The sequence below is a fragment of the Chenopodium quinoa genome, unplaced genomic scaffold (assembly GCF_001683475.1).
Source record: "Chenopodium quinoa cultivar QQ74 unplaced genomic scaffold, ASM168347v1, whole genome shotgun sequence".
Classification (NCBI taxonomy): Eukaryota; Viridiplantae; Streptophyta; class Magnoliopsida; order Caryophyllales; family Amaranthaceae; genus Chenopodium; species Chenopodium quinoa.
In genome coordinates this window covers 563,725-585,092 of record NW_018745482.1, presented here as the reverse complement: position 1 = coordinate 585,092, position 21,368 = coordinate 563,725, and positions in this window count along the sequence as shown.

The following is a 21,368-nucleotide window of genomic DNA, read 5'->3' as shown; positions in this document are numbered from 1 at the left end:
ACTTCTTCATAGATCCGGTAGGGGCCTTCCCAATTAGGAGTTAGATTTCCATGCTCGTTTGCCCTATCGGTTGCCTCCATTTTTGGTAACACAAAGTCCCCAACTTTTAAGGGTCATTTGTGCACTCTACGATCCGAGAGTGAGTCCAATGATAGCCGCATGGCCTCCCAGTTTGCCTTTTCATCGTATAGCATAACTTGTAGAGTTGGCTCATAATGCTCGACGGGCAAGGCGACTTCATCATCGTAAACCATGAGAAACTGGGTTTCACAATTGCCCCTTTTTCCGTTGTCAGGATGACCCATAGGACATGAATCAATTCTTCAGCCCATAAGCCTCCAGCTCTTTCAATTTTCTTCTTGATGCCGTGTGAGATGAGTTTGTTGAAGGCTTCAACTTGACAGTTTGCTTGGGGTCGGCCGACTGATGCAAAACAATTTGAGATCTCTTGATCTCCCAACCAAGTCTTTAGCTAAGGCGTCTCACCATTATCAAACACCATAGACATAGGTACCCCATATCGGGTGATGATGTTCTTCCAAATGAAAGAGATGACATCCTTTGTCTTGATGCTCTTGACCGCCTCTGCTTCCACCCACTTGGTGAAATAATCCACATCCACAAGAATATAGCGTTTTTCACTTGGTGCAAGTGTATAAGGACCTAAAATGTCCATGCCCCATTTAGAAAACGGGACTCAGGTGTGGATTGTTTTCAAGTCAGTGGCCAGCTGATGGATGAGCTTGCCAAAATTTTAGCACTTGTCATATTTTTTACCATTTCCATGGCGTCTGCCTCAAGTGTAGGTCAGAAGTAGCCCTGCCGCCTTGTCCTGACAGCCAAGGATCTGCCGCCTATGTGGGAGGCACAATATCCCGAGTGCAGATATCTAAGAACTTTTTTTCCTTTTCTAGGGTAACACACTTCAACAACGGTTTTAGAAAACCTGTCTTGAAGATTTCTCCGTCTTTCATCTCAAATTTTGCAGCACGTTTCTTTAATATGGCCGCCTCCTAGGGTGAATCAGGAAGCGTACCATCTATCAGATATGCCCGGATGCCATCCATCCAAGTAGAGCTTTGGTCAAGTATCCAATGGGTTCTTCGTAAGATATACTCCGTTTTTCCATAATTTTCAGAAGACTGACCGAGGCGTATCACATGAGGCGGAGGATGCCAATTTCGATAGAGCATCCGCCTATTTGTTTTTAGACCTCGGCACTTGACTTAGATAAAATTCTTCAAGTCTCCCGGCTTCAGCTTTGAGTGCCTGCAAGTACTTGATCATTGCTGGAGTAGTGGCTTCATAATCACCATGGTATTGGCTAACAACCAGTTGAGAATATGAGCAGGAGTCAATTTTTGTTGCCCTTGCTGCCTTGCACATGCGAATGCCGGCCAGCAGGCCTTCATATTCCGCCTCATTATTTGAGGCTTAGAACTTGAACCGTAGTGCATATTAATATTTATCTACTTCCGGAGACTAACACATTATACCTGCACCACAGCCGTTCATAGTAGAGCTCCCGTCTACGTACACTTTCCAAACCTGATCAAGGTTGTCCGGAGCAACCGGCCTTGTCAATTCGACAATGAAGTCGGCAAATGCCTGACCCTTCACTGCCTTTCTTGGTTCGTTGGTGATTTCAAGACTTTGCAATTTAATAGCCCATTTGAGCATTCTGCTAGATGACTCTAAGGTCTTCATTGGCCACTTGAAGGGGTTGATATGTGTAGATCACCACCCAATGTGCCAAGAAGTAAGACTTCAACTTCTTAACAGCCATGTAGAGAGAAAGGCCAAAAATTTCAACCATGGGGTACAAGAGTTCAGCAATTCTGTGAACATGACTAATGAAATAGACCGAGAGCTGAATGTCGTCTCTCTCAACAAGGAGAACAACACTTAGGGCATAATCTGAGACGACTAGGTACATGAAAATCGTCTCCTTTTGGAAGAGGGCTAACAAGCCTTGGCAAGGAGTGTAAATGTACGTTCTTTCAATTTTTGAAAGTCCGCCTCAGCATCTTCCCCCCCATTCGAATCTAGCCTTCTTCCTAATTACTTGGAAGAAGTAAAGGAATTTGTCACCTAGCCGGCTAAGGAATCTCCTAAGCGCAGCCAGGCAACCGGTAAGCCTCTGAGCTTCCTTGACCGTGCGGGGTGACTTCATGTCAATCACCTCCTGTATCTCATCGGTGTTAGCCTCTATCCCCCTTTGATCAATCAGGAATCCAAGAAACATCCCAAGCTCAACACCAAAAATACATTTTTTGGGATTCAACATGACCTTATGCCGCCTAAGTGTGGTGAAGGTTTCTCGGAGATTAGCAAGGTGGTTCGTATGTAGCTTGGATTTGACTATCATGTCATCAATATACGCCTATACATTCCTCCCAATCTGATTAATGTGACAGTATTAATCATCCATTAGAAAGTAGCCAGCGCATTCTTCAAGATGAACGGGATCACCGTATAACAGAATAACCCCTAATCAGTGACAAAGGCCGTCTTCTCTTAATCTTTTTTCCACAGGGGTATTTGGTGGAAGTCGGAGTAGGCATCCATAAAACTTATCAAGGCATGCCCGGCTATAGTGTCGACCAGACTGTCGATCTTTGGAAGTGGGTAACTGTCCTTTGGACATGCCTTGTTCAAGTTAGTGTAATCTACACACATGCGCCAGGTACCATTCGACTTCTTTACGAGCACCACATTCGCAACCCAGTCAGGGAAGTTACATGCCGAATGAAACCAGCGTCTAACAACTTTTTGACCTCGGCAGCTGCCGCCTGACTTCTTTCCTCGCCGTGATTTCTTTTCTTTTGCCGGATGGGCTTATTTTTAAGATCCACGGCGAGTTTGTGGACAGCAAGATCCATGCTTATGCCTAGCATCTCTTCCAATTCAAAGGCAAAGATGTCTTTGAATTCTTTCAACCGGAGGTGAAAGTTTGCACCCAACCTTTAAAAGGCATCCGTCCCCACCTTAACAGTTCACTCTGGACAGCTTTCGTCTAGAGGAATATCAATGTGTTCACCATCTGGCTGGAGACGGAGATCATTTGACCGTTCCCTGGTCAGTGATTGCTATTTCTCCTCCTTCTTCACCTCCACTAACTGATCAACTTTTCTTTTCTTTGCGGCTGCTGAAGGGGGTGAATCATGGTCTTTGACATCACCAAGGTTTATTGGCTCCTTCGACTGACCAGCTGCAGTAGCCGTTTGTTTGACGTCTAAGAGTTAATAATCCCTTGCCGTCTTCTGGTCTTCATTGCGGGAGCCAATAGAGCCATCATCCTTTTCATACTTAAGCAGCATGAGAGCTAGGATGATGACAGCCTTCTAATCTTTCATAGTGGGTCGGCCAAGAATGATGTTATAGGCGGTCAGCTGTTTTACCACCAAAAATCGGACGATCATATGTCGCCCTTTTCCCTTATGCCCCAACCGGATAAGTAGATCAATTTGTCCGAGTGGGTGCATGACCCCTCCCCCAAAGCCAACTAGTGGATGAGAGACGTCGGGCAGGTTGTCCAGCTTATAGCTCATCTTGGACAGACACTTGTAGTTGATGAGGTCAGAGGAGCTACCAGTGTCAATAAGGATCCGACCAACCAACTGGTTGGCGACCTTACATTCAATGACAATTGGGTCGTCATGCGGTCGGAAAAATTTGCCCTAATCCTTCTCATTGATGAGGACGTTTTGAAAATGTTCCACTGGTGGACGTCTGTCCATCATCAACTGAGTGGATCATCTTCTTCAGATGATCCTTAGTGCCCTGAATGGTCGGGCCACTACATGCGAATCCACCTGCTATGGTGTAAATCGTATCCTTGTCGGTGTTTGAGCTACTAGTAGGCTTGACAGTCTTAGACGAATGTCCCGGATTCATCTTGGCAGTCGCTTTGGACTTCAAGACATTGGACTTCAGAGAGCCCTTATCAGCCAGACGGTCCAACCTCCGCTTGAGACTATAGCAGTCATTGGTGTCATGGCCTACTTCCTCATGGAAGTGACAGTATATATTCTTGTTCTGCGACTGAACGGAACTCTTCATCAAATTAGGCTTCTCAATGATCAGTCGGTCCTTTACCTCCATGAAGATGGAGTAGCAGTCTTTATTGAATTCGTATCGTGAGACGTACGACTTGAATTCTTTCTTATTCTTTTTGGACGGCTGATTAGGCTCATCAACCTTCCAAAGTTCCTTTCTTTTTTTGCTCTCTTCAGCTTTTTGAGCCGGCTAAGCAGACCGACTCTCTTTTTGTTTGTCAGATTTCTTAGAGTTTGACTTATGACTGGATGAGCAGAGGTTGGTTGCTTGAATAAAGCTCTTCACCTCTATTAATGCCTCTTGAAGGGTGAAAACCCTCTTTTGGACAAGGTCGAACTTAAAGATTGACCCATCCTTTAGACCCTTGAGAGAAGTCTGTATAGGCTACCTCATCAGACAGCCTCAGAATCTGGATTCTCAGTAGATTGAACTGTCTGACATAGGAGCTAAGCCTTTTTCTCTCTCCCTGTCGTATGGTGCTCAAGTCAAGAATTGTTTTCTTGGCAGGGATGTTCATTGAGAAGTTGGAGGCAAACAGGAAGGCAAGCTTTCTAAAGCTATCAATACACCCGGCTGGCAGGTTGCCAAACCATTGCTGGGCTATGCCCTTCAGGGTATCCGGGAAGCAGTGACACCACATAGCATCCTCTAACCTTGGATGTGCATAAGGTTGGAGTAGGCCATGAGGTGGTCCTCCGGGTTGGACTATTGGAGGTACCATCATAGGAACCCACCAACACATTCTTAACCTTGGTCGGATGTGCCGCTCGGTTATCTCCTTAGTGAACACAAAATTTTGTTCACAAAGTTTGATCAGACGGAGCTGCCATTCCAAAGGTTGGACATTGTATGCCGCCTGCCCCCCGCCAAAGAGTGTTGCCTGCATGAAATGAGGGCATTATGGGCCGTATACCATAGGGGATACATACGAGGCATTCCCAATCATCTGAGGGCCAAAGTGAATGGACTTTCCGCCTGTATTGCTCTCAAGAAAAGATCGATTATTCCTTACTGATGTATTTTAATAGTTTTTTGGAAAGCTCGAGGTAGAGGTTGACTCAAACAGCTGCTGATTCCCATTTTGCTCGATGACATGTCGAGATCGGTGAATTTTTTCTTGCTACCATCCGGCTGAATGGAACGGATGAACTTCCCTGTGCCCGTTTGGGGCAGAAGGATCTTCATCTAGTCAAGGGCAGACGTATTCTTCTCCTTGGGTTGTGAAGTAGGCTACCTGTCCCTGACTGACTTCTTCTTTGCAGCTCGAGGAGATTTTTTGCCCAACCGACTCTTGCTAGAGTCATCCGTCTTCTTTTCGATTAGGTCCTTGATCTCACCCTTGAAACTTGTCATGAATTTCATGAGCTCATGTCGGGTTACTGGAGCCTGACCTCCGGTAGTACCAGGCGGTGGTCCAGTAGACTTGCTGGTACCGGCTTCATTGTTTACTTGTTCCAGCTTGTCTTTGAAACGAAAGTGCTTGGTAATGAATGACTCGTCAGGGGCCACATGAGTTTCGACGTCCACATCGTGGTCGTCTTCTTGGTCCGTGAAGACCTCCCCATCAACCGCAGGGCGGTTGGGGTCTGACTGGGATATAAACTCTTGAACCATCTTTGAGGTACTCTCCCCACAGACGGCGCCAAATGTTTTGGGTGTTTTTGTCCCTCGGAAGAGTTACGGATCGAAGACTGGTCTGACTACGCCTGTACTCGCAAAATAATGAAGACTCCAGGTGGTTGGAGCTCCACCTTCGACAATCAAGTTAGAACGTGTTTGGAGAATGTAAAAAGGTGCGGAATGTAAACTAAGATCTTCTCGGATTCCAAGATCAGGTGTTTCTCTAATGTAAGGGAATGTAGGGTATGATGTAACAAGTTGTAGATGTCCCCAAAATGGGGGGATGACAGGGTAAAATCGTATCCCCTAATCAAAAGTAATTCCTAAATCCTCTAACTAATGTAGATAGGGAAGTAGGGTCGAATCCACAGAGAAACGAGTCTTTCTATTCCTAATTAATTAAAGTAATCTAAATTATAAAGTAACCAATATGTAAATTTGGATAATAAACTAAACTACAGAGATTAAGAATAAAGAGAAAACAATATATTAAAGGATCTAGGGCATAGGTTCACCAATAAATAATATTCCAGGGTAAAACATAATAATGAATCATCAAGCATACATTAATAAGATCATAAAGGGCTTTCGCTACGTATTACAATCACACAATTAATTTATTGGTATTAAATCTCATCTTTCGAATCTCGACTCAACCATTTATAAATTAACCTGCCTATTGAAACTAGATCTAAACATTAATTCTCAACTGTCGAATCTCGAATCAATGTTGTTAAACTCATGCATAAAAGATCTGCGCAAATCTAGTCACATATCATTAAATCAATCAATAGGAAATTAATCTAGCATTGATAATTAACAGCAATAAATTACCCCTTCATATTATTTATGGATCCCCATAAACCCTAGAAATAGAACTACTCACACATAATAAAAACTAAACTAATCAAAGTAATAAAACAAGACATGATCAAAGGAATAAAATAAACAACTAAGATTAAGAGAAGAGAAATCGTTACCAAAATAAATCTGGAATTAAGAATCAAGTTAAGAACAAAGTGTATGAGAGAGAAACTAATCTAAAAGCTAAGTAGAGAGAGAAAATCTAAGAAATAATTAAGAGAGAGTAAAGAAGAGTAAATAGTAGATCCTAAACTCGTTTTACGGAAAAGTATTTATACTCCGTAAGAATCCTAAACTAAAACAAACTTAAACGACGAATAATTAACTCCTAACAATAACACGCGCCCAATCGGGCGAGGCACCGCCTGATCGGGCGCGCCTTTTGCCTCTCAAGTACATTTCTCGCGCCCGGCCAGGCGCGAATTCAGGTGCCAGCCTTGCTTCCCTCGCCCGGCCGGGCCCGCCTCCAGGCGCTGGCCTCTTTGGTCAAGCGACTCTCTTGGGCCACTATTTGGACTACGATTGGGCTCCAATTCTTCGGGCCAATCTGGATTTCCTCTTCGGGTCTTGAATACTTGGTCCAAATAACCCGGTATCACATATACCAAGCCCTTAATCACCGGTTCGATGGATCTAACCGGCCCTGGGCTATAAAAATTGGTCGTGCTTCTCCAATGCTCGTAATTGCTCCATAATAAATCGGGAAAATGCTCCAAAAGTGCAAATCCCTGCAAAAGTCAACCAAATCTACGAAAACACTAGAAAACACTAATTAGTAATAAAAGTGGTTCTAAAGAGCCAAAAACACTATTAATTATGACCAAGGGACGGGGGTAAAACACTATATAAAATAGACACATCAAACTCCCCCAAGCCAAACCTTTGCTTGTCCCTAAGCAAAGATCTCATCAATGAATGAATAAATATGCTTCACCCCAAAAAGTAAAAATCAAGCACAAGCAATTCAGGGTAAATCAAATAAACATGCTTCAAAATCAACCAATCAAATCCATCTAATTACCCTTCTTCCCTAACAATTGTCAAATAGAGCAAACCAAAAGAGCATATAGAATTCAAGACTAGTGCTCACACACTCAAATCTCATTTATGTGGCGAGTAAAAGATGTACTCGATCTCTCTCCAACCAACCCCTTTATGTGAACAATGCCCTCCCAACTCACACTCTCGTGTGTATAAAAAGATGTACGCTCAACCTACTAGTTGACTCGAAATATGTCAAATCATAACTTGCATTGATAAACAACACTTTCACATTCATACAACTCTATGCACAACGGTCGGAAGGTCTTTAAAGTTGATAATGTAAGGCTAGGGCAAAGGGTAGGAATCATTTGGGAACAAGTGAGAGAAAAGCTATGCTTAAGGGAGCAAATCCTAGCAAAACCCATGATCAAAATAAATAATGATCAACATCTCCTACATAACCAACTCTAACATCCACCAAATATACTCCAATCATAATAAACAATCCCAACACTTACAATTTCACTCATAAGATATAATAATGAAGAACTGGAGTGAATAAACAAACTTTATTTCCAAACTTGAATATTTTTCATAGAAGCTCAATTTTTTTCTTTCTCTTGATCAACTTCCAACTAGAACATTTGAACATTAAACAATTTTTTTTCCTTTTTTTTTTTTATTGAAGTTCACTTATTTTTTTTCACTTTTTTTTCTTGAACTTCTCTTTTTTTTTCATAACATCATACTTTATTTTTTTTCAAGAAAATATAACTTTCAAACTCATCAAAAATAAACATGATCAAGAACAAAATAACCTATCACAACCCACCCAAATTGTGCAAATAATAAGCACACTACAAACTCCCATCGCCCCACTCACTAATAGCTCCCCCAAGCCAAGCTTGGGACTATTAACCAATGGGGAAAAATAGGCTTGTAATGTGGCTAATAAACAACAAAAAGGTCAAGGCAACAACATGGGTAGCAAGAAGGGAACAAATGTATCTAAAATCATCTGGAGGCTACCTAAAAGAACAAATGCCTTCGTCCTCCACAAACACTACTTATAGTTGCAAACTAATACTCAAATTCATTGACATACCAGGAACTAGCACACATTCCTAACCAAATCAACTAGTCAAGCACTATATTCACAAGTAGTTGGGCAAAATTAACTCATGTTAAGGTTTCAAGGATCAAATATCAAATCATGATCAACAAATCCACAATATTTATCATCATATACCCAAGAATCAAAATAATATTTCTCAAGTAAGGGGCACAGGGAAGCATGATTTATAATTCATTGGAACGTATTTTTGGATTTTTTTTTTATTTTTTTATTTTTTTTAATGCATAAGAAAGCAAAAAAAAAAACTAACCTAGAAAGCAATAAATCTAAACTAAGAAAACACACCAAAAATAAAAGAAAAGAGAAAAAGAAAGATACCAAATCCAAAATCTCCCCCAAGCCAGAATCAGACAATGTCCTCATTGGCTCGGGAACTAGCCCAACATAGCTAGTCCTGATCATCCTCATCCATAGAGCCGAACCCTGCACCTCCACTGCCACCTACACCACCTGCACCAGAAGAGCTACCACCAAAATAGTCAGCATGAAAACTCCCTCCCGTTAGTTCCCCAAAAGGAATGTCCTGGTTGTACCCATGGAAGGCAGAATAGTCAGTATAAATGCCATGGGCAGTGGGATCCCTATCGTATCCCTGGGGTGGAGGCTGAAACCAGTCAGGGTAAATAGCATCGTCGGGAATGGTGCCCCGACGAGCATAATCATCGTACATAGGGTAGAGAGCTCTACCCTGGTTCCTCTCCAGGTATCCTAACCGCTGGTCTATGGAGCCTACCATCCTCCTAAGGTCAGTGTGGGAATGTTCGATACGGCGTAAAGCCTAACCTATACTCTGAAGGTCCCAAACTGGGTCAGAGTCAACATGGGGGACGGAGTGAGACATGCGAGGTGGAGAAAATGCCACCTTGGGCTGAGGCTGGGGTGGTGGAACTCGTTTTGGTACTGGTGGTGCTTGCCCCCTAGCGTTGGCAACTAAAAGGTCATACGTGTAGGATGGTTTCCCTGGGGGAAAAGCGGTCAAGTCAGGACTAGGTAGGGGAAAGATGGGCAAAGGGTGCTCGGTCCCAGTCTTAATACACCAGTGGGGTGTCTGCTCACTGTCCAGTTGTACCCACCCCAACTCCTCAAAATACCTAACAGTCATATAGGTATCCGGTCCATAGTTGGTCAGTTGGTGGGGTCCACCCTCAACAAAACCGGCCGTTTTTACTACTATTCTAGTGATAAGGCCTCCTATACGAATGGGGGTGCGAGACTGGGTACTGGCTGTGGCATGTCTGCTTAAATGGTGGATAATTTACCTACCCATGTTCAGTTTCCCAAACCCAAACACATAGTGTCCTATAACAGCTAGTTCAATGGTTTGGGCGTTTTGTGGCTCGTTCCTACCTAAAAAACACAAACCCGCAAATCTTTGCCAGATTTTTGGGATAGGGTGATGAATAGGTTTGGTACTAGCATGTTGGGGGTCGGGGGTAGGCAAACTAGTCAGAGCATAATAAATGTCACCAATTTTATATTCAGCATGCCATTGGTATGGTAATTCAGAATTCAATTCAAACAATTTACAAAATTCCACATAAGTTAAACTAATATTTCTATTGTTCAACCTAAAATATAAATTCGGTCCATTTCTACTATTTACAACTTTCAAAGAAGACAAGAATTCACAAGTTAATTCACGGTATGTAGGATAATGCATATCAACGAATTTTCTCATTCCTATGTCATTCAAAAATCGTTTCACAAAATCATACAAACCATAAGTTTCTAAAGTAGGTCGGTGTAACCACCGTGAAGGAATTACCTCGCGCCCGGCTAGGTGTTCTAGTCGCTCCTTTTGCTCCTGGCTAGCAATACGGATCATTGGCCAGTAGGAGAGTTGTAAATCTGGATCATACTCCTCCCTTGAGCTAGAACTCCTACCGAAAATAGATCGAGCCCTCTTTGAAGCCATAGTATAAAATGGGTATGAAAAATAATTTGAATGGAATTTGAAAATTTTTATATAATATTGTAGAAGATGAAGAGAGGATTAAGAATATGTAAAAATATTTGGATTTGAATGAGAAATGAAGGGAGAATCTTAGAGAGAAGGTAGAGGTTTTAAGGTTTTAGAGAGAGAAAGTTATGGAGGAAAGAGAATAAGAATGAGAAAAGAAAGAAGAAAGAAGAAAAAGAAAGGAAATTAATCCCGGATATGTGTCGCGCCCGATCGGGCGATCTAAAATTTTCATTCTGTTGTGCTCTCGCGCCCGGTCGGCGGCACTCGCCGGATCGGGCGATCTAAGTGCCCGATTTCGTCTACTCTCGCGCCCGGTCGGGCGCCCTTCGCCCGATCAGGCGATCTGATGCTTAAATTTTTATCTCTTCTCGCGCCCGGTTGGGCAAGATTCGCCCGATCGGGCGATCGAAGATACCCGTATACGACGAGTTTTGCTCCCGGTCAGGCGAAAAACCCTGATTTTTTTAACCCCACTCTCGCACCCGATCGGGCGAGCTTCGCCCGGTCGGGCCCGAGGCTAATTTGACGAAATCTTTACTTTCTTCTTTTCTTCAATTTTTGGCTAACTCTTTTCCTTCAAACCTGTACAAAAACTCATAAAACTCATTAAATTCCCTCATCTCTCCTCTCATAAGAAAAAGAAAGAAAGAAAAAAAAACTAGTATAAAAAGCATTAAAATACGGGTTGCCTCCCGTAAAGCGCTGATTTATCTAGGTCTCGCACGACCTTCTTACCAAATATAAGAACTAGGACCATTGGCTTAACGCTTGGTCGGGTGGTTTCTCATCCGGTCGGGCGGTGTTTAGGCCACGATGCGGCTTCCTGACATACCCTGTGGGACGCCAATTTACTTTGTCTGGTGGATCCTCCTTGACTTGGATTGGGGGTTCTTCAATGCTACGCACTAAAGATCCCTCTTTGATCGAGGGTTGATTCGAAATGTCATTGCATTTAGCACTTGCAACTCGATCCGACGGAACACTCAACGTAGGCTCAATTTCCACAACTTGCTTAATTGATTCCACCTTTTCGTCCTAAAACCTAGACCGATAGTGTAGAGGGCTCTTTCTTATTGAATCAACTTCATTTTGGCATTTGTCTATCTCATCTAAAAGGGATGCAACACAAGATACCGCCTCTAAGGGATCTTTTGCAAGAGCTTGGGACTTGTTAGAATAACTTTGAACCACATTAACACTAAATCACTTCTCCTCTGTCATGGGCTTTTAGGGGTATTATTAAGATTAATAATGATTTTATCGTCCCCTACTGATAGTGTTAATTTACCACTTCTCACATCTATAATTGCTCCTGCAGTGTTAAGGAATGGTCTACCCAAAATGATTGGGGTTTGCATATCCTCAGCCATATCAAGAACAGCAAAATCAACAGGTATATAAAATTTACCTACTCTAACGGGAACATCCTCTAAAACACTTAAGGGATATTTGAAAGAATGGTCGGCCATTTGTCGAGTAATATTAGTAGCTTTTTATTTACCCATATTCAAATTGAAACACACAGATAATGGCATAACACTAACGCTAGCACCCAAATCACACAATGCATTATCAATCATTAGATTGCCTATATGACAAGGGATAGAAAAGCTACCCGAATCTTTTAATTTAGGTGGAGATTTATTTTGAAGTACGGCACTACCTCATTAATAGCCCTTTTTCTTGTCAATATTTCTTTCATAAATTTTGCATACGCAGGAATTTGTGTAATTAATTCAGTGAAGGGAACTGTTACCTTTAGATCTTTTACCATCTCCAGAAACTTACCAAACTGCTTATCCAAATTTGTTTTCAATTGACGATTGGGGAATGGAAGTTTAATAACTGGCTTTGGAGCATTATTGCTCTTATCTAGAGTGGCCACCTTCCCTGGGGTTGTACCCTGCAATGTAGAATCAGATATATTAGTACTATGCTTTAGCCCTGCAGGGCTATTAGCTACATTGTCTGGTTTAACGGAATCAAGATTAGCATTATTTATTAAAACAGGTTCATTAACTCTTGGCATAGGGGGCCCTTCATAGCTTGAACCACTCCTTAGAGTAATTGCATAGGCTTGATCCGTAGGCCTGGTTGGCTGTGCTGGCAGAGATCCCTGTTGGCGGGCTTGTAGAGTAGCGGAAAGTTGCGCAATTTGATTATCTACAATTTTATTATGTGCTAGAATTGAATCAATTTGTGCATCTCTACTCTCCATGTGCTTCTTTATATTAACCAGCATCGCTCTAATTTCTACCAAAGTATGGTCGGAAGATGAGGAGGGTTGTTGTGGTTGGTTCTTCTGGCCAGCATTGAGATGGTAATATTTATGTTGTTGTTGTTGTGGCACCTGTGGTTCTTGTGGTGGTGGATTTTGAACATTAGTACCCCGGTAGGAAAGGTATGGATGATTCCGGTACCTAGGATTGTAGGTGTTGGAGTATGGGTTATTCTGCCTATAAGCTTGAAAGACATTAACTTGCTCCACAGAACTCCTGCAATCTTGTTCCCAATGCCCTAAAATTCCACAATTTTTAAAGAAAGCCTCATTAGCATTATTATTAATTGCAGAAACATTAGCTACATTAGCAGTGCTAAGATTATCTAATTTCTGGTAGATAGAGGTTAATTGAGCTTGCAAAAAGGATACGGAGTCAACACTATGCTTCCCCTTGTTAGCAAAGTCTCTAGGATTCCCATATTGGGAATTATGTATCGCCATATCTTCAATAACCTGACCTGCATCATCAACATTAAGATTCATAAACCTCCCACTAGCTGTAGAATCTAAAATTATTCTAGATGAATTTCCAATGTCATTATAAAAGGCTTGGATTAACCGCCATTGTGCCAAATTATGGTGGGGGCATTCTCTTTGTAGGTCCTTGAACCTCTCCCAAGCCTCATATAAAGTTTCATCGGCTTCTTAGGCAAAGTTCTGAATTGCACTCCGTAGTATGGCTGTTCTCTCTGCAGGATAATACTTGTTATAAAAATTCAAAACAAGAGTTTCCCAGTCAGTTATACCAAGTGCAGTTCTATTTAAACCATTAAACCATAATTTGGCTTTTCCAGTTAAAGAGAAAGGAAAGAGAATCTCCCTGATTTGGTCTTGTGTGACCCCGACTTGCCTTATGGTATTACAATACTGACAATACCCTTAGCCCCACTAAATTGCTTCCTCTCTATCATCGTTATAAATTGGGGTTTAATTTCAAATTGTACCCCATCAAGAGCCGGAGTGGGAGTGAGGTGTGGAAAATCTGTAAGCTTTGGTTGTGAGTAATCACTAAGCTTCTTTGGAGCCGTCATCTCTGATTCTGGATCTGATGATACCTATGAATCGCTAGAACTAGTTGGAGGATCTCGGTGATTATTATTATCACCAGAATTCGCCAGAATTTGCTTGTAAAAATTCTTCTGTCTATGGAAGGATCGTTCGATCTCAGGATTGAATGAGACGTACCCTGATCTGGAACACCTGGGCATAAACAAAAAAACTAAAAGCAAATATGAGACTTGCCTCAAAGAACTAACATTCTCTGAGACAAAAAGAAATAACCTAGACTACAAAAATAATCAGAAATAAAAATAAAACCGTCTCACCGGCAACGGCGCCAAATTTTGACAGGGTAAAGTCGTATCCCCTAATCAAAAGTAATTCCTAAATCCTCTAACTAATGTAGATAGGGAAGTAGGGTCGAATCCACAGAGAAACGAGTCTTTCTATTCCTAATTAATTAAAGTAATCAAAATTATAAAGTAACCAATATGTAAATTTGGATAATAAACTAAACTACGGAGATTAAGAATAAGGAGAAAACAATATATTAAAGGATCTAGGGCATAGGTTCACCAATAAATAATATTCCAGGGCAAAACATAAAAATGAATCATCAAGCATACATTAATCAGATTATAAAGGGCTTTCGCTACGTATTACAATCACACAATTAATTTACCGGTATTAAATCTCATCTTTCGAATCTCAACTTAACCATGTATAAATTAACCTGCCTATTGAAACTAGACCTAAACATTAATTCTCATCTGTCGAATCTCGAATCAATGTTGTTAAACTCATGCATAAAAGATCTGCGCAAATCTAGTCACAGAGCATTAAATCAATCAATAGGAAATTAATCTAGCATTGATAATTAACAGCAATAAATTACCCATTCATATTATTTATGGATCCCTATAAACCCTAGAAATAGAACTACTCACACGTAATAAAAACTAAACTAATCAAAGTAATAAAACAAGACATGATCAAAGGAATAAAATAAACAACTAAGATTAAGAGAAGAGAAATCGTTACCAAAATAAATCTGGAATTAAGAATCAAGTTAAGAACAAAGTGTATGAGAGAAACTAATCTAAAAGCTAAGTAGAGTGAGAAAATCTAAGAAATAATTAAGAGAGAGTAAAGAAGAGTAAAAAGTAGATCCTAAACTCGTTTTACGGAAAAGTATTTATACTCCGTAAGAATCCTAAACTAAAACAAACTTAAATGACGAATAATTAACTCCTAACAACAACACGCGCCCGATCGGGCGAGGCACCGCCTGATCGGGCGTGCCTTTTTCCTCTCAAGTACATTTCTCGCGCCCGGCCGGGCGCGACTTCGGGCGCCAGCCTTGCTTCCCTCACCCGGCCGAGCGCGCCTCTAGACGCCAGCCTCTTTAGCCGGGCGGCTCTCTTGGGCCACTATTTGGACTACGATTGGGCGAGGCCAATCTGGATTTCCTCTTCGGGTCTCGAATACTTGGTCCAAATGCCCCGGTATTACATATACCGAGCCCTTAATCACCGGTTCGATGGCTCTAACCGGCCCTGGGCTATAAATATTGGTCGTGCTTCTCCAGTGCTCGTAATTGCTCCATAATAAATCGGGAAAATGCTCTAAAAGTGCAAATCCCTACAAAAGTCAACCAAATCTACAAAAAACACTAGAAAACATTAATTAGTAATAAAAGTAACTCTAAAGAGCCAAAAACACTACTAATTATGACCAAGGGACGAGGGTAAAACACTATATAAAATAGACACATCAGGGGAATCTCCCTATTTATAGGGTCATAGCCCTCCTCCCCATAGCCCAACCAGAATCCTTCCCCTTCCACCCCACTAAGCACAACTCTAACACCCCAACCCAAACAAATTAGGGAGGGGTCTATTGTCACGAAATGCGCATTTAGGGCTATCAAATATCCTCATAGACCAACACAAGTCCTTCCAGTGCATTTTTTTCCTCACTCATGCGCACCTCGGGAGAACTTCCCAGGAGGTCACTCATCCCAAGCATGATTAACAATATAATGTAGTTTCTTACCATATGAACTCCCTTAAAGGAAGATGCACTTTGTTAATATGAGTAGTATATCAAATCCTTTTATAGCAAGCATGAGGGGTATTACAACAACCCCCCTACCAACCCCACCCCGAAATTGCCCCCTCTTCCCCACCCCTGAATCCGCCTTTAACCCACTCCCTGCCCTTCCCGAAACCACCGCCCTCCCACCTAGGGATGGCAACGGGTCGGATTCGGAGCGAATTATGCTAAATCCAAATCCGACTGGACAGGAAGTCGGAGGCTAAATTCTACTCCAACTCCAACATTGTAATTCCTCGTATTTTTATATGTATTTTTTTTAAAATAAGTATTTTGAGAAGTATTTAATTGAATTGAAATGTCTTGTTTAAAGTATTTTAGTTATTTATTTTAATAAGTTGGAAATATTTTATAAAAGAAAAGTTTATTTAATTAATTATTTTAATTAAGTTGGGGTTTAATTTAGGAAAGTTTATTTTAGTAAAGTTTTATTAGGGATGGGATTAGGAAAATTAAAAAGGAAAAGTTTACGGTGAAGGGTTTTAGAGAAGGGGTATAAATATCCCACATATGAGGCAAATCAAACTTTGCCCAGAGTGGAGAAAACCCAAGGTAAACTTCTCTCTCCTTTTTCCTTATTATCTTTCTTTTTTTTTCTTTCTCCTTCTTCCCCTTCCCCTTCTTTTTTTTCGCCTGCCCACCACCACCACCACTGCCAGCCACCGACAGCAGGTGGCTGCCGCCCCCGGCTGCAGGCGGCCACCGGCGCTGGCAGCCGGCGTGGTGGCTGCTGCTGCCTTTCCTCCCTCATTTTCGAATAAAAAAAAATTAATCTTTGTTTTAAAAATCAATTTAATCCTAGATCTAAATATTAATTATGGGTTTTGTGATTTGATTTTGATATTTGATTATAAGTATTATGTTAATAGATTTTCAAATTATGTTTTTAATTAAAAAGCCCCAAATTTTGAAACCCTAGGTTCTTGATTTATAAATTATTGAAGGATTATGATATATAATGGTGTAAACCTTTGATTAACGTATTTTAAGACTAAATTAAAACAATATTTAATTAAAATATAGTGCTAGAATTTTGGTAAAGCATTAAAAATCAAGTTTCTTTAAGGAATTTTAATTACCCATTAATTGGGATTGAATTATGATGTTTTAAATATAATTTCATCTCATTTTAAATAAATTATGAGGGGTTTTATAATAGTATATATTGCTGGAAATTTGTGTAGAGTGGATTTTAATATTCTTTTATGATTTTAAATTGTAGGAGACTTTGAAGTGAGTGATTTCTATTAATTGTGGCAATATTAAGATCGTATTCAAAGTACGTTCGCGTACTTAGCATAATTATGTTAATGTAATAGCATGCTAAATGTGTTTGATTGATTACAAGTAGTATCATGCTAGGTTTGGTTTGGAAATTATGATTCAGATGTTATTGGTGATTGGATTATGAAACATGATTTATCTGTGATGGATTATTGAATGGAAAATAATAGCTTGGAATATTATTTATGGGCCACATATTTATTTATGGCATGTTAGAGAGCATGTTTAATTAAACTAAATGTTTAACTTGGTTTGGAATATCGAAAAGGAATTTTATTATGGTTCATATAATTTTTATTGATGCTTTAAGCATGAGGAATGAGCTATATAAGTGTCTATGTACACGAGGAATAAATTGTATGTTGGTGCCTTTGCGCACTTAAGGTGTTTTTAACATCGAGGGATAGGATTTTTGGCGCTTTATGCGTTTAAGGTGTCTTTGACACCGAGGTAGAAATAAAAAGGGTTCAACATTTAATATTATGTGGTCACTAAATATTCAAGAATTAAATTAGTATGTTTGTTGATTGAATAATTGTTGTTGATTGAATCTTTATGCTTTGAGAGTCATCACCAAGTCTAATAATATGTAAATAACGTAAAGTGAAAGAGATTACGCACCAAAACTCTTGGAACGTATATATTTTGAATATGAACATATGGGGGGAGTTATGGGGTTTTATATTTAACCATAACTTCTAATGGAGTACAGGGCGATGTACATTCCTTTTATTATTATTATGCGCAGGAATTCCGCCACCTATGTGTGGTTTTTGATGCTGGCACGGTTAGCTCCCGTGTCAGTAACCTCAATTTATTTGGGGAGGTTAGTGGGAAACACATTCGATGCGTAATCAACGCTAAATAAATTATTTAGTGTCTAGTGAGAATTTTTATTGAATGTGGTATGCTTGAAAAACAAGTGCAACAAGGTAAGTAGTGTGTTGATAGAGAATTGTATGCTAGTGTGTTAATTGCGCTTATATACTCAACTTTGCTGATTGAGTGTTTTGTGTGTTTGTTGGCCTTGTCTTTATCTTGGCCCTATGATGACCCATTTTTAATGGAGAGTAGTGGAAACATGTAGAGATAAGCTTTTCAGGTGTTGAAGCATATTCATGAATGGGCATGAGTGAAGAGCGTATTATGCTAGGTTCCATAAGTATATGATGTGTTTATCGCTTTAACTATTTATGATAATATTACTATGCGTGACTAACGAAATTTTTTGAGTTTGGTTTGGTTTTAATAAGGGCCTACAATGGTTCCAAGTTGTAGGTTGATTTTATTTTACTTCGTTTGACTTTGGTTTGACTTTACTTTCGTTAATTGACTTTTCAAGTTGACTTGTTTTGAAAGGTTTTGAAATTAGTCTTCCGCTGTATGTCTTTGATAATTGCCTTAGCCGTTATCACGGTGGCGGTAATGTCTTAGATATTCCTATTTAAAGTTTTATACAGGGAAAAACAGGTATTTCAAAGGAAAGGAATTTCTAGGGTGTTACAAACATCCGATTCTAAGACTCCGAATCTGACCCGAGTTAAAAATCCGACCTCCGACTCCGACTCCGATCTGACTCGACTCTGAGTTTTTTTTCAGGTTTTTTTTTTTTAAAAAAAATTATACTAAATCAACAATTTCCAAATTCCACTAAAAACAACATTAATGAAAATTCAAAGTACAACAAAGCAAATATTACACAATACTTGTGAAATTGTCTACATAGAACAATAATATCATAAAAATTCATATTAAAGTACAAGTGCAATACAAAACAACCAAGTTCATTCCTCCATGGCTCCATGCAACTCAATAAAACTTCAATTCTTTAACTTCAAGTTCACTGTGAAACTAACCAAGATAAAAAAAAAAATTTGAGTTAGTAACATAATTACATAATATATTATTTTTAATTAATTAACCAATCAAAAACATATAAAATTCACCTTTGTTCATTATTCCTCATCAACTTCCACATCTTCATCTTCATAAATTAAAGCTAATTATAGCTCAATCTTTATAGTATCTAAAAATCATATAAAAAGATACATTAGTATTATAAATTGACCAAAAAAACTTTAATAAATGAAATAATATTGAAATACCTTTCAATTGTGAACGCCTCCAACTTTGAAGACACATCAAAGCTTCAACGGTTTTCGGGAGAAGTCTACTACGATAGGGTCCAATGAACCTCCCACTTGTGCTAAATGAACTCTCGGAAGCAACAATAGAAATGGGTATCGCAAGAATATCTCTAGCAATCTTGGCAAGGGTAGGAAACCTATGTGACTCCACATTCCACCAAGCCAAAAGACTAGACTTACTCTCATCAACTACACGCCTCTCCTCTAACAAGTAAGTTTCCACCTCACATTTTCTAGTCCTCTTAGGAGGTTGTTGCGAAACATATCTTGCCCACAATCGCTCGACGTCATCAAATTCATCCATGGGCCTTTTACCATTCACATTGACAATGGAGGAAGTTACACTAAAAGGAGTATCATCATAACTTGCATCCATCTCATAATCATGAACTAAATCAACCAACAATCTTTTCACCCTATCACATTCCATCTCAAAACAATCACCATACACAAGTCTATAATAAAAAGTCACAATATCCAATTTTCTTCTAGGATCATAAACCGAAGCAACTGACAACATCACATTAATCACATTCCAATATTTATCAAACTTAACAATCATTTTTGAAGCCATAGATTCAATCACCTTATTCCCACAACAAACCCATTTTCTCAAAGCAGTAGAATTTCACTCTTTTTCAAAGTGCAAATTGGCCGTTGGATATTTTCTTCCCGGAAAAGCCTTCGTTGCCCTTTAAAATAGTGCTAACCTTTCACATATATCACTAGCCATTTTCCAATCTTCTTTACTAGGTAGTTTAAATTTATCCCTTCCACTTTTGGTTACCTTTGAATCCAACCTAGTAAATGCATCTTTATACATAAGAGTTATTTGCAACATATCATAACATGAATTCCATCTTATCTTACAATCTAAAGTCAAGTTCTTAGTGATATGAATTCTCCAATAACTACAATCATCCTCAAACTTCTCATACCTTTTTGGTGTTGATACACAAAATGCAACAACACTACAAACTTTCGTAATTGCACAAATAATCATTTCCAACCCATCACCCACAATCAAGTTCAATATATGTGCAGTTGTGCACAACAATACATGTGCAAATAAGAACTACCCATAATAAGCTTGCTAGAGTTAAGTTTTTCACGCAAAACATCACGACATCATTAGTTGTACAATTGTCAAGTGTAATGGTGGATTTTTTTTCATCTATATTGAAACTCTTCAAACATTCTACCAATGCCTTGCTAATTGATTCCTTATTGTGTGGGCATGGAACATACAAAAACCTATCAAACACAATCAAGTTACATACATATTAATTATATATTCAATTAAATGTAAGTTCAAACAAAAATATAAAGCTATTAAATTACCTAATGATAAGTTTAGGCAACGCCCAATCATCATCAATGTAATGTGCCGTCACCGCCATATATCCTTTCCTTTGATTGCTACTACTTCACATATCGGTGGTTATAGCAATCCTTGAATCATTCTCCGCAAACAACCTCATTAACTTTGATATTTATTCCTTATAATCTTGTAGGATATCCGCTTTAACGGTGTTCCTAGAGATTACCTTGAAATCCGGGTTCAAACTACTTACAAATCTTCTAAACCCAACATTCTCAACAATGGCAAGTGGGTACTCATTTAATATAATCATATTCACCAACTCGGATCTTGACACTTGAGTATTAAACTTAAATTTTCCCATCCCTAAGGAAGGAGATCCACTTTTACTTGACATAGCTAGTAAAAGTTGTTGTTTCACATCCATAGTGTTTTTTATTTTCATACATCTCTTTATGTGATCCCTTAAATGTGTAGTACCACTCTTTCCTCCACCAACAAAAAGTTTCTTACAACCTTTACACTTCGCCTTGTCTTCTCCATTCACCTTAATTTGGTCAAAGTGTTTCCAAACAACCGAAGTTAGCTTCCTTCCA